Raw genomic sequence first — 15259 nt, forward strand, 5'->3', positions numbered from 1 at the left:
GGCATGAGTTCCCTGCTTGGTCTCACGTCCTGCCTGCCTGCCTGGCCAGGCTGACTTGCCACTTTGCAAATGCAGCCACTTCCAAATCCTTGAGCCCGCAGGCAGGCCCCTGGTGTCCGCCCCTTCTGAGCCCCTCGCAGTCCCCCACGTCCCCCCATCCCAGGCTGTCCACAGGCACCGTTTGGCTCCAGTTCTACGTTCTAAGTGTTTCTATGAATATAGGCTTTGTGGACTGTGTATTCATGTGACATTAATCCCAAGGGGAATCAAAGCAGCGTAGATGCCATTATCCTTATTTGCCTTGGATTGTCTGCTGTCAACACTCACTGCAGCCTGGGTGTTGAAAACCTGCCTGAATGAGGCCTGGGACTGGAGGGCAGAGCAGAGTCATCCCCGGCCGTCAGAGGGGGAGGAAGGCCTGGAAGCACGTTACCTCTGATTCCAAACCTCCGCCCAGCGTCAGGACGCCGCACAAAGCCTGGTCCCCAGAGCTGGGCCTGGGAGGGCGCACTGTGATCTGCACAGAGCTGGAGCCACCGCGCTCCTTCAGCTATTTTTCCGAATCACCAGGTCACTGATTTTCCTGAATTCTGGCGTCAAAACATCCCAGGGTTCCCTTTGGAGCCCGTGCAGCCGAACAAACCTGTGTTGTGGAAAATGAGAATAACACCGGCCAGCATCTCTCCTCCTGCCAGGGGGTGAGTGCAGACGGACCAAGGAGCCCAAGGCCTTACCAACAATGATGCCTTTTGCAATTCCAGGGAGGAGGGTAGAGGGGTGGCCCTCGTGCACCCCGCCACACCCCTTCCCCTCCTAGCAATTGGTTCCTTCTCAAGCTTGAGAAATCCAAGCCTTGCATCTGTGCTTACTGAGTGGCCTTCACCAGCCACCACTCAGGGGCGGCAGGGCGTGCATGGCTGGTGACAGCTGTTCCCTTGACTTTCCGGAGGAGGAAATTAACTCTGAGGTTATAAAACCATGATAGGAACTGAAACTGGCCCATCTCTGCCTGTGCCTCACACCCTGCTCGTTTACAAGCGTGCACAGATACACACTCCGCGGGGTCACTGGCCCAGGAGAGGATGGTCGGACAAAGGCCCGCTCATCCTCTTCGTTCGGCACGCAAGGTGCTCCTCTGCAGTCTGGCTGGCTGGTGGGCAAGGGTATGTTTGAGAAAACCCACTTTTAATCCAAAGTGGTGCTTAACATCCCAAGAATTGGCAGGCACGCCTAACAGGAGCCTCCCTTCCTGGGCCACGTGGCAATGCTCCATTTTGTCCTCCCTGGGCAGCTGGCAAGTTGGAGTCTCTCGCAGGTGAGGGAGTGGTTTCTGGAAGCACAGGAATTACAGTAATGGATTAGGCCGCTGTGCAGACCGTCTGCATCCCCAGCAGAGAAGCCAGAAGGTCTGGGAGGAGGCTTAGCATTCTCAATGAGCACTCTTCCAGAAACCCGCCAGCTTCCGCACAGCCACCCTGCTGCTGTGAGGAGGACCGGGGCCCTCTGCTTTGGTTTGCTGCAGTGACGTGCCATGTTCTCTGCCTACCCAGCCTGAGAAACAAAAGGGAAGGGGCTGGGGGAAGGCAAGGGGGGCAGCTCTTCTCAGACTTCCAGAGAAACAGACACCTGTCAGGCCCAGACAAGAACACTCAGAAGCAAAGGAGGGAAGGAAGGACGGAGAGAGGGAAAGAGGGATGGAAGGGGGAAAAAAAAAGAAAGAAACTGACTCATTAAACTATCCAAGAAGTATCCTATTAGAACTTCTTTTAACAGTGATAAGGATACCAGATTGCACGAGACTTTTCCCATCAAGCCTTAATTATCCCCAAATCAAAACTTTTGCTTTCTATATTGCCAATTCTTAAGGAATTTATTTATATGTTTGTTTGTTTCTGCTCAGCTGTCCATAACCTCCAGTCACTAAACCATATCTGAGGACGACTGCTCAGGAGCCAGCTCAGTCCAAGCTGAGCACCTGGCTATCGCCAACTCGGGGTTACGATGTTTCTCTCAGCCTCCTTCTTTTTTGGAGGAGAAAGACACCTAGTATGTGACTGTCATCAAGGTCCCAGCCCATTAGTTTCAGGGACCCTGGGGGTCTGGGAGCAATGAGGAGGGGTCCTTCCGGCCATATTCCCATCAAATACTGTCTAAGGCAATACATCCAGAGTGATAGCCGTTAGTCACACATGGCTATTGAGCATTTGACATGTGGCCATTGTGATATGCTACAAGTGTCAAATATAAAATCATTTTCAAAGACTTCATAAAAAAAAAGATAGGGGTGCCTGGGTGGCTCAGCAGTTGAACATCTGCCTTCGGCTCAGGTCTTGATCCCAGGGTCCTGGGATCGAGTCCCACATCGGGCTCCCTGCAGGAAGCCTGCCTCTCCCTCTGCCTGTGTCTCTGCCTCTCTCTCTGTGCCTCTCATGAATAAATAAATAAAAATCTTTTTTTAAAAAAAAAGAATAAAAACTACCTTAATAATTGTTTAATATTGACTACATGTGAACTCATAATATTCTGGTTCTGTTGGGTAAAATATATTATTAGAATTAGTCTCAGCTGTTCTTATTGTTATAAGACACACATAACAGAAAATTTACCATCTCAACCCTTTTTAAGTGCAGGTCAGTGGCATTAAGTTCAGTCACACTGTTGTGCAACCACCACCATCGTCCATCTCCAGAATTTTTCAACATCCCAAGCTGAAACTCTATCCCCATTCAACACGAACTCTCCATTCCTCCCTCCCTCCCGGCCACTCCGGCAGCCATCCTCCTACTTTCTATCTCTATGAACTTGCCTACTCTAGGGACCTCATAGAAGCGGAATCATCCAGTAGTTGTCCTTTTGTGACCAGCTTATGTCACAGAGCACAATGTCCTCAACGTTCATCCACGCTGTAGCCTGTGTCAGAAGCTCCTTCCTTTCTAAGGCTGAGTCATATTCCATTGTATGTATAGACTATGTTTTGTTTGCTCATTCATCTGTCGTTGGGCACTTGGGTTTCTTCCAATTTTTGACTATTGTGAATAATGGCGCTATGAACATGGGTGAACAAATATCTCTTCAAGATCCTGCTTTCGATTCCCACAAGTTTTCTTCTAGACAGCTTTAGTCCAGAATGAATAGAGGCACAACTACTATCACACAGGAATGTTTCGACAATGAAAGGAACCCTGACATTTAAAATGCGGAAAACCTAGTTCCAATTAAAGATCTCTTAAGTTTTTCTCAGCCATAGCACTTTATGCTTTTTCACTCTGCTTTAAGAACTTAAACTAGAGCTTTGTTGTCAAGGGAGGTACCAGGATTACACCCCTCACCCCAGGGTGAGGAAGGCCCCTACATGTGACCTGGAAGACCCAAAATTTCAGGGAATCCTTTTTGTCTGTAGAATGAGCTGGTTCCTGTGACTGGGGGGGCCTTGGCTCCAGAGCTTACTGATGTTTTGAACGTAGGGGAGGAGACATCCATGTCTGAAAATTCTGCTGGTAATACTTTGCACCATCAGAGGGAATAATGCCTAGAGCTGGGGATAGCAAATGTGGTCTCCTTGGAAACCTCGAAGCTACTGATACCTTCCAATGACAAAGGCACTAATCTTGTTCCAAGGGAGGGACAGGATGCCATCAGAATCTAGTCCCCGGGTCTTAAAGGAATGAATGTACTCTTTGATTCTCTAGCCATCCCACCCACAGAGGCTGCCCCTGACTTGTCTCTGGGAATCATAGATTATATCTAGTAGAAGACAGTCATTTCTTTCCACCATCGAACAGTAATAAGGAAAGGGTGGTCTCCACATACCACTACTTTTCATAAATTCCCCTTTTTTCCCTGAGGAAACAGCATGGCCAGCCCAGAGGTCCTTCCCTTTATCTCCCCTCAGATTTCACAAAAGCATGGCCCACCCACCAGGGAAGAGTATTCCCACGAACACTGTGGCTTATGACTCAAAAGGAGAAAAAGAAGAAGAAATTCTGTGGAAAAAGCAAGAATGGTGGGGAGGCCTGTTATTTGTTTCCTTCTAACTAAGAGGAATAAGCGTAACACCTCGCAGCCTTGGACAGTAGTTGTTGTTAATATGGTTTGAAAGGAAAATGATGGTGGGCACCTGGATGACTCAGTGGTTGAGCATCTGCCTTTGGCTCAGGTTTTAATCCTGGGGTTCTGGGATCGAGTCCTGCATCAGGCTCCCTGCAGCAGGGAACATGGAGCCTGCTTCTCCCTCTGCCTATGTCTCTGCCTCTCTCTGTGTCTCTCACGAATAAATAAATAAAATATTAAAAATAAATACATAAAATAAAGGAAAATGATGGCAAAACTTTAATGGCAGTTGACAAAATGAAAACCAGGAAAGAATGAAGAACCAAATTAAAACAGGAGGAGCTGGTCACCCATTATAAGAAGATAATGTAAAGAATAATGTTAGGTAGAGTTATTTGAATGTATTGGAGGAAAATGCTGTATGAATCTAAGGTCTTATAGTTTATGTACAATATGAGGCTTGCATAAATTTTCTTTAATATCTAGACTCATAAATATAGGGAGATTTGATACCTTGGTCATAATAGCAACGCATACCTTGATAACTCCTTTTATGCCTAGTTTTAAGCCCCAATATCATCTTCAATATCACATGATCTCTCTTATGCTCATGCCCTCATCTGAAGCATTCATTAGAGATATAATCACCCCTATGTGATTCTGGGGGTCGGTGTAAGGATCTAATGAAATAATAGACATGGGAATACTCTAAAACATCAAGAGCACCATAAAAAGGATTATTGTAAAAGTAAATACAGTTCCTTATACCAGACTTCTTATCAGGGGGACTGAGAAAACATGGATTTTCATAGAAAGAAGAAAACCTATACTGACCACGTTAAAGACACAAAGTACAGTATTTCTTACCCAAGTCCACCAATGTGCATCATCTTTTTAGGAAGCTTATAGGGACATCGTGGTGTCATATGCTTCATAAAATTCACATTTAATGTAGAAAACCTTTCCTTTGCAGCTAGCTGGATGAGGGTGGGAGAGAGTTAACCAAGAGAACCGAAAATAATGCCGTGACCTCTGCTATTATATGCACAAAGTTTCCTGCAAGTAGCAGCCAAGTTCCTGGAGAAGAAAGAAGTGTGTGTGTGTGTGTGTGTGTGTGTGTGTGCGCGCGGGTGTGTGTTTAGCGTCATAATCATAAAACTCTTAGGTACTGTGTGCCTTCATCCTTCCCTCCTTCCAAAAAAGGCAAAGCATCAACATAAGCAGCGCGGGGCTCAGAAATCTTCCAGCTTCTGTCTCCAGTTCTGCTCAAGTTACTAAACCGAAGGGTCGCTGCTGCATATAGAACCCACTCCTCCTGCACAGTGGCAGCTTGGCCTGAAGCAGGTGTGGCAGTGACACAGGTGGCTTGTTTTTCAGGGTCAGGTTGGCACATTTCTAGCCCAGGGCTCTGGGTAAATGTTTAGATTTCATTTTTCAGTCGCATGGTGTTGGACTCCACAGCATCAAAGGCAGGCCCCTGCATGCTACCCTCCTACATCCTTTGTCTCCTCTCCTGGCCTGGTGGGAAGTCAAGAGGTGAGAGGAGAGGAGAGGAGGGGAGGGGTGGATGGGGTGGGGCGGAGCGGGGAGGTTTTGCAGTGCCTCCAACTCTCCCCGAGAACCACTTTTCAGGCTCATCAAATTCCTTCCCCTTCTCTCTCCTGTGGGCCTGCCCTGCCCCAGCACTGGGAAGCCGGCTTGTTTACACAGCTCATTATGCGCGTTTTGCAGTTGCTATAGCAACCACCAGGGGTCAGTTTATAGAAGGAGAGGAAGTTCACTTTTGGGGAGTTAGCTTTCCAGCTCCTGTGCAAAGCACAGCTGAAAACAAAAGACCCAGACACCCATGGAGGAAACACATTGAAAAGTTTCCTATGAGCAGCAGCATCATTCAGAGCGTAAAACTTCACTAGGCAATGCTTTCCTGCTGAACGAGCTGTTCTAGAACAGCGGATAGGAGAGGGAAGGTATCACTGCATCTCCAGATTTTCCTCTCCGCCTTCCTCTCACCCCTTCGCCTTGCCTTCATAGCCCGTAGGCAAGTCCTAGTGGTGGTTAGGATAGGCAAGGGCGACCGACTACCAGGGTTCATTTAAAGCAGTAAGTTTCATTACTATACTGCGTTGACTGGGAATCAGAAAGATCTTTAGAAACTGTTATTACTCCCCTCTTTCCCATGGGGAGGGAGGCAGCACACTGGAACAGAACACCTATCTCAAGGTCCAAGCCAAACAAAATGGAGCCCTTCCACCCATAAGGAGCGGGCTGGGAAAACTTTCCAGCTCACACCTGACTAGTTAAACCGATTTAGCAAATAAGAAATGCAGGATGCCCAATTAAATTTGATTTTCAAATAAAGAATGAATAGATTTTTGTATAAGTCTATTCCACACAATATTTGGGACATATATATAGTAAATCTAACTTAACCCAACCCTATCCTTACCCTCCTCCTCACTACCACTGGCCTCCAACAAAAGCACAATAGAGGAGTTCTCGCAAAAGCAAATCAAGTGCCAGGTTGCCATTTAGGTTGATCCCACCCTTGGATTATCTTGCTGATCATTGAAAGAAAAGTAAGAGGAAGAAAGAAAAGAAAAAAAAAAAGAAAGGAAGGAAGAAAGAAATTATTTACATATATGCAAATAGTAAACCAGAGGCAAGTCCATCTACCAACAGCAAGTAGATGAATTTACTATCATCCCTCAGAGCCACACACCAGCATAAATGACCTAACGGCTAAGTAGAAAAGAATTCAGTACTGGGGATCTACTTTTACTTTTTTTACTAATAGTCAAAGTCAGCTTTCTAAAGAATAATGATTTTTGTTTCCTGGACAGGAAAGACATGCTTTTTTTTTTTTTTTTTCCAGGAGTAAATAACATTTGTTTCTGAGTATTCTATTGGAAAGTTTGAGTGGATAAAAGCCCAATAGAGATGATATATTGTTACCCTCCGTTTGGCTATTCGTGGTCTTGATTGGTCTTGGTGCCCTATATATACGTCCACGGGGGAGAGAATGACATTTGCATTTATCAAACTCACACTCTTCCCAGCATGGCTTTTGCTGAGAAGGTTGTGTCGCTACATCACCGAGGGAAGGCTGGCTCAATGAAAGTTGTGCTGAGTTTTATAGAACTTCTGGAAAACCTAGACCACTAGTTATAAAGCTGTAACCTGTGGTACCTTTACATCTGTTTTGACCCGAAATTCACAAACCTAAAATTTAAGGCAAATAAATCATGAAACATAAGCTTGCGTGGAAACAAAGCAAATCAAAGCAATTAATATGTTCCATAAGGCCCCAGCCAACTCAGATTACAAGGGTTCCCACAACTCTAATCCAAAACACGTAATTAAAGGAAAACTGTCAAGATAAGCATCGTGTACAATAAAAATGTTCTCACCTGTTGCTAACTCTAAAATTCTCAATACGGTTTTCGCTAAGGGAAAAAAAAGTGTTATTTTAGAAGCTGATGCTTCAAGTCTGGAGCTTGAGTTCTAATCTTGTCTCTTCTACTTCTGAACATGACCCTGTGAAAGTCTGTGGGCTGTCTATGACTCAGTTTCCCCACAGGCAAAATGCAGATACTGGATCATTATTAAGTGCTCCTTGCCTAACTGAAGGGGTATTGTGAGAATATCTATAAATCACTCTGAGCTATTCAGACGGAAGGCAGGAAGTTATGAAATGTGATTATTTGCACTATTCATTTTTAAACAAGGAACTTGATTTAGGAGTTGGAATCAATCGAGTTTAGTTTTGTTTAAAGCACTGTGAAAGGACTTAATTTTTGAAATCCTATTTTCATTTATTTAAAAAAAAACAATAGTTCTTTACTTTTTTTTTCCTTAATCATTGTTAATAAATCCTACATTTGCAGCTCAAGCTGTCAGACAGTGTCTCTTTAACACCATTCAACAGCTGTTAAATGGGATAATCACCTGTTTATCCTCAGGTCATTAATTCAAATGCTAATTGCACTCTAGACCCTGGCTTATTCTTCCAGTCAAGCCAGACCAGGCACCCAGCCCTCTGAAAGGGTGCTACATACGGTAATCAAGGACCTCCATCAATTTACCTCCAAAGGCACAGATGAAACAGAGCAGTACAGACGCACGCATGCATGTGCATGCACGCACACACACGCACGTGCACATGAATGAGTATGTTGAAAACAGTGAAACATTAAAATCAACCAAAGTAGGGACACCTGGGTGACTCAATTGTCCCTTCAGCTCAGGTCATGATCTCAGGGTCCTGGGATGGAGAACCCCCCCCCCCCTTAGGGCTCCCTGCTCAGCAGAGAGTCTGTTCTCCCTCTCCCTCTGCCCCTCCCCCTGCTCCTGCTCTGACTCTCTCTTTCTCCCTCAAATAATTTTAAAAATCTCTTAAAAATTTCAAAAATTTAAAAAATAAACCAAAGTAAACAACCATGGAATACAGTATTACACAATTATTAAAAGGATGCTTATGAACATAATCAAATAACATGTTAAAAATGCCTACTTATTTATGTCAACTGAAAAGAGGAGTAGGCAAAGCTGTTATATAATTACAAATATGGGGGGGAGGGAATTTTGCACAGAAAAAGACAAAGAATATGTGATAGTCTTGGAACTAAAATCAATCGTTCTCTAGAGGACTAAGAACAAGGACAACTCTAGGGCTTAAGATACATAAGTTCCTATTTTCACTGAACTTCCAGAAAGATAAAATATCAGTTAAAAACAAACAATACCCAAAATGTATTTATAGAGTGATGTCCTAAGAAGATCTACAAAGAGTTATGGGGTTGAGGGATCAGACGGTCTGCTTTAATTTGAGCTGTGGAGGAGAAGACACCAGAGACAGTGAGAAGTCCCAGTGAAAGTGCCAGGACTGGCATGAGGTTGGCAGCGTCAAGGAACAGGCGGCAGGTCAGAGGGTAGTAGGCAAAGATCAAGGTGATAGAAGGTGAGTTTGTAGAGACAGGCAGGAGCAGGGGCCTGCTGCGCAGAAGGCGCATGGGTGGGAACTGAGAGAGACCAGTAAGCAGTTACTGTGGGGGCCAAGAGATAAGAAGTGAAGACGTGGATTAGGGGGTGACAACTGTGGAGCTAGATTGGGTCAGGAAATATTTTGAAGGTAGACCTGGCATGTATTGCTGATAAAACAGTTTGGGAATGGGGGTCCAGGGATACTGAATAAAAAGAAGAATCTGAGAATTTTGGCGTTCACAGCTGAATCAATAGTAGGACCATTGTCTAAGTTGAGAAAAGCTAGTGAGGAACAGGCTCGTGGTATAACATGGAGAGTTGGGTTTTGGTCATTTTACGGTTGAAATGCCTATTAGCTCTCCCAAAGTGATGTCAGGTAAGTAGTCAGCTAGCTCTCAGGGAGGAGTCAGGGCAGGGATAGCCGTGTAGGAGTTACCGGAATGTTGATGGTATTTAAAGCAATAGTCAGGATGGAGTAAGGTAGAGAGATCATGTAGAGAGGGAAGACGTGCAAAGGCTGAGAGCTAAAGATTGGGCTCAAGAGAAAGAGCCAGAAAAGGGATGACTAGTGAGTGGGGAGGAAAGCTAGGGGAGTATGGTGTACCAAAACCAAGGGAAAAGAAAACTGTTTTAGGAAACAGGGAATCATCAGCTACATCCAATGTTGCTGAAAGCTTGGAATTAGTAGAGCAAAGTCAGCTCTGTTTCGGCAACAAGGTGACCCTGCCAAGATCAAGTGCAGTGGAGTGGTGAGAATGGGGTGAGGCAGTGGGTACAGTGGGACCACACATGTGAGTTTTCTTAGGAAGGGGGCAGAGCAATGGGGCAGAGCCCAAGTCGCGCTGCCAAGTCAAGAGAAGGCCATTTGGGGAGAAAGTTTTAGAGCTTAAATTCCTTCAGGTTGCAAAGTCCATTCCAGTCCATTCCAGTCACCATATTGAAATTTCAAGATAGGTATTTTATAACTATTTGGGGTTAAGTAACATTATGGGTCTATATGTTTTCTTTAAGTGAAAATGGTGAAGCAATAATAATTTTTGAATATTCTAATTTACCCTTAAATTAAGAAATAACAACTTAAATTATTTTTAAGTCCTGTGTGAGAGAGGATATGAACTTGGATTTTTTAAAAAGCTGTAGAAAGAAAGAAAAAAAAAAAGCTGTAGAAAGTATCACTTGAAAAATAAGTAAATGAATATAGGTACACACTTGTAATAAGAGAACTAATAAAAGAGTTTCTTCTTAAAGAAAAAAAAGAAAGAAAATGGATTTAAACAAGTAGATGGAACTTAGAACTAGGAAAAAGTTCAGAAAGAGTAATCATGGAGAATGTAATTTACTTTATAAATAAAGGAGCAGGGGTGTCTGGATGGCTCAGTGGGTTAAGCATTTGCCTTTGGCTCAGGTCATGATCTCGGGGTCCTGGGATGGAGCCCACATTAGGCTCCCTGCTCAGAGGGGAGTCTGCTTCTTCCTCTCCCTCTGCCTGCCACTCCCTGCTTGTGCTCTCTCTCGCTGTGTCAAATAAGTAAGTAAAATCTTAAAAAAAGAAAAAAAAAGAAAGAAAGAAAGAAAGAAAGAAAGAAAGAAAGAAAGAAAGAAAGAAAGAAAGAAAGAAAGAAAGAAAGAAAAAGAAAACAAAGAAAAGAGAAAAGGAACTGATGGGGCATCTAGGTGGCTGAGTCAGTTAAGTGGCTCACTCTTGGTTTTAGCTCAGGTGATGATCTCTAGTCCTGGGTGGAGCTGGAGGCAGGCTCCTCACTCAGCCAGGAGTCTACTTGAGAGTCTCTCTCTCCCCCTCTCCCTGTGTCCCTCCTGCTCATGCTCTTGCTCTCTCTCTCTCTCAAATATATAAATAAAATCTTTAAAAAAAATTAAAAGAATAAAGGAGCTAGTAATGATGATATATTTAATTATAAAACCAAAAGAAATTAACCATAATGTCCATCTATGGCCAGTTTGAAGAATTTTAAAAGAATGTTTAAAATAAATGATTTGATTTTTAAAACCATTGTAAATGCTAGTTTTTTCTGGAAATAGAATATGGTTTGTGTGGTTTTTTTCCAGGTTCATTTCCATGCTGTATTTTTTTTTCTAGCCACTAATGAGTCATAAATAAAATTGGATGTTTCAAAGATGTCTTAATAATTAGAATGGTACAGTATTTTTTAATTCATTTTATTTTTTATTTTTTAAAGATTTTATTTATTTATTCATGAGAAACTCACACAGAGAGAGAGGCAGAGACATAGGCAGAGGGAGAGGAGAAGCAGGCTCCATGTAGGAAGCACAATGTGGGACTCGATCCTGCTACTCTGGGATCATGCCCTGAGCCAAAGGCAGACGCTCAACCGCTGAACCATCCAGGCATCCCTTTAATTCATTTTAAAATTATACTTCTTTCTGGGAGTTAGAGATCTACCTACAAAGAATGTGTATCTCAATCAAGTATTCCCTGCATGCCTACCTGTATTCCTGGCTTTGCCAAGAACTGTGGAGTCCTGATTGGTGTAGAAATTAAGACCAGAAGAAATTTATGCTTCTATATGAAACAGTTTAAAGTAATGCTAAAAGCACAAACTTTGAAAAAGACCATGTGAGATGTCATTCTCGGTCACTCCACTTACTACTTGGATGATTTGGCCCAATTATTTACCTTCTTGAGCCTTGGTTTCATCCCTACATCAGGGAAATTATAATCCCTAATACCTCAGGTTGCATGGGGATTAAATGAGATAATATATGAAAAGTTCCTGGACAGTGTCCAGGAGATTAGAAAATTCTTCCCAAATGTTGGGACTCTTGCCTTATCCTTAAGCTAAATGTAGCCCAGACTCTCAGACCCTCTGTATATTGAGTGAAGAGACAAAACAGAGTGCTTGGCACATAGACAGCATTCAGTAAATATCTGAAGGGTGATGAGTCAATGAACTGGCTAATTAATTAACATAACCAATGACTTTCTGTAAAAGAAGAGCAAAATCACAACGGTTGACTTCGGTAGAGATTTTACAGTCTCTCCAATGAATGAGTCATGTCTAGAGGACCACATATTGCACAATGAGGGATGGAAGGTAAACAGGGCAAGGGTGATGAGCTGTGGGGAAAGATGTCTCTCTTCATTTCCAACCTATTTGTTCTTTCATCCAATTTCCTTTCAATCAGTGCTCTAGGCCTGTTCTATTGGCTGTCTACTATGGCGTCTAAAAAGAGTAGCCTTAGAAACATAATATTTCCACCACCAGCATCCCCACCTTTCCTAGCTTATCCCCCATCACCACCCAGGGTACTGGACACCATGGATTAGGCAGTGACTCAAAAGCTTGTCAAACAGAGTCTTCCTCAAAATTCTCAATTGAGAGATGCAGAAACAATGAACAGATAATGATGAACTCTATGGCTTAGAGAGGTGATGCTAGAAAGTCAAAGTTGGTGAAATTATTGCACCACATCCACAAAGAGCAAACAAAGGAAGCAGGTGGAAAGAGAAATGAGAGCAGATGTGTCAAGGAAAAGATGAGGAGCCATGTAGCTCCTAACCCGGCCCAGGGTCAGAGTTAGTTCAGGTCCTGGAATTGGTTCCTGAGCTCTCTAGAGCCCTAAGCGTTCACAATCTCTAAATGTCCTCTCCTTTTTGGCCAGGGACATTCATCTTTGACACTGCTGGTTTGGTCAATGAGACAGTCTGAGCTGTGAAATGGTGTATTCTCTGACACATCATCTGGCCCATATGAAGCCTTGCCATGAACCATCTGAGATATATTATTGTGTAATAAGATGGATGTGCACGGCCAAAGTTAACCCTTCAGATACTTATCCTCAGTTAATTCATATTGTCTTATCAGGAATTAAGAGTCTCAGCCCCAATAAAAGACAATCACTTCAATAAATGCTGTTGGGAAAACTGGACAACAACATGTAAAAGAATGAATGAAATTGAACAACTTTCTTGCACTGTATTCAAAAATAAACTCAGCATGTAGTACAGGCTTAACGCTAAGGCCAGAAACCATGAAATTCCTAGAAGAAAACATAGACAATGAACTCTTAGACATTGGTCTTAGGAATATTTTTTGGGATCTGTCTCCTCAGGCAAGGACAACAAAAGAAGAAATAAACATATGGGATTATGTCAAACTAAAACATTCTGCACAGCAAAGGAAACCATCAAGGAACAAAAACAGAACCTATTGAATAGGAGATGTTTGCAAATGATATAACCGAGGGGTTAATATCCAAAATATATAAAGAAGTCACAGAATTCAGTATCAAATAAACAAATAATGCAACTAAAAAATGGGCAGAGGATCTGAACAGGAATTTCTCCAAAGAAGACAACCAAACGGCCACCAGACACATAAAAAAGGTGCCCAACCTCACTCATCATCAGGGGAATGCAAATCAAGACCACAGGGAGATACCACTTCACACTTGTCAGAATGGCTATTATCAAAAAGACAAGAAATTACAAGTGTTGGTGAGGATGTGGATAAAAGGAAACCCTCATGTACCGTTGGTAGGAATGCAAAGTGGTGCAGCTGCTATGGAAAACAGCATGGAGTCTCCTCAAAAAATTAAAAATAGAACTGCCATACAATCCAGCAATCCCACTTCTGGATATTTGTACGAAGAGAGTGAAAACACTAATTTGAAAGGATATCTGCACCTCTATGTTTACTGCAGCATTATTTACAAGAGCCAAGATACGGAAGCGACCTAAATGTCCCTCAATAGACAGTGAACTATTATTCAGCCATGAAATTTTGCCACTTGCAACAACATACCTAGAGGGTATTTTGCTAAGTGAGATAAATCAAACGGACAAAGACAAATATACAAATACCATATGATTTCGCTTATATGTAGAATCTAAAAAACAAACAAAACACAACAGAAACAGACTCCTAGATACAGAGAATAACCTAGTAGTTGCCAGAGGGGATGGATAAAATAGAGCAAGAGGATTTAAAAGTACAAACTTCCAATTATAAAATAAATAAGACACAGGATGCAACACACAGCATAGGAAATACGGTTAATGACGTTGAGCCAACTTTGTCCAGTGGCAATAATAGCTAGATTTATGGCGGATATTACTATGTAACATATATAGATGATGCATCACTATGCTGTACACTGGAAACTAACGTGATGTTGTACGCCAATTACTCTTCAATTAAAAATAAATAAAAAGTCTGAGCCCTGAGGTAGTCGAGAAAATGCAGCTGGAATTTTGGTCTTTTCTGACTTTCAGATAGTTCCTTACTTGGGTTTGCTTTTGCAATACTAGCTTATCTTTATTTGATTTCTTGTTTTCAGTACATGACAGCCCAAACATGTGTCACCATGGCCATGCCATCCTCTTCTCATGACTTATCCTCTCAGTACCTATTCATTTCTCACATCCATGAAAAGTCTCAAAGACGTAAAGCTATTTATTCGGAGAAGTAATGTAGCGTGCGCCAGAAACAAAATTGCTTTGTATGATATTTAGCCAAAGAAAAGGCCAAGTTTATTTGTTGCATATACATGTGTATATATAAACTTAAATCTATCTAGTCTAAAGAAGGAAAGTAAGCCCATGCACAAATTCTATCAATTTGCAATTTGCAATTTATCAATTTGCAATTTCCCAGGTTTGCCTGGGAAAGTAAAAGCAAAACCACACTAGGGACTCGCACACCCACGTTCATAGCATAGTGTTCACAATTGCCCCAAGGTGGAAGCCACCCAACTGTCCACCGACAGATGAATGGATAAACCAAATGCGGCGTACACATACAATGGAATATCATTCGACCTTAAACAGGAGGGAAATTCTGGCACAAAAGGAGAAATGTTGTATGATTTTACTTACACGAGGTACCCAGAATAGTCAAATCCATAGAGACTGAATGTCAAATGGTGGTTGTCTGGGGCTGGGGGGAGGTGGAATGGGGAGTTAGAGCTTAATGGTTTCTGTTTGGGATGATTACAAATTTCTGTGGGGGCACCTGGCTGGCTCAGTCAGTTAAGTCTGACCCTTGATCCCAGCTCAGGTCTTGATCTCAGGGTTGTGAGTTCAAGCCCCACACCCAGAATAGAGCCTACTAAAAAATTTCTGTGGATGGATGGTGGTGAAAGTTCACACAACAATATGAAGGTAACTAATGCCCCAGTGTTGGACACTTAAAATGGTTAAGAAGGTAAATTTTATGTTGTGTATATTTTAACCCAATTTCTTTAAAAA

At 42.7% G+C, this 15259-nt stretch overlaps 1 long non-coding RNA gene across 3 annotated transcripts in view; it reads right to left on the reverse strand.

Moving 5' to 3' along the window:
* The window catches only part of LOC102155538, a 45964-nt gene that overhangs the window by 3732 nt on the left and 26973 nt on the right, over positions 1-15259 (reverse strand). The window contains exon 1 of one of the 3 annotated variants that reach the window (XR_005384273.1): positions 434-1974. The exons of 1 other annotated variant lie outside the window; for it this stretch is intronic. This is a non-coding gene — a long non-coding RNA (uncharacterized LOC102155538). Of the gene's footprint in view, positions 1-433; positions 1975-15259 lie in introns of those variants that run through there. One more of the 3 variants, XR_005384274.1, reaches the window with a different exon arrangement.

This window comes from Canis lupus, chromosome 35 (assembly GCF_011100685.1).
Source record: "Canis lupus familiaris isolate Mischka breed German Shepherd chromosome 35, alternate assembly UU_Cfam_GSD_1.0, whole genome shotgun sequence".
In the NCBI taxonomy this organism is placed as follows: Eukaryota; Metazoa; Chordata; class Mammalia; order Carnivora; family Canidae; genus Canis; species Canis lupus.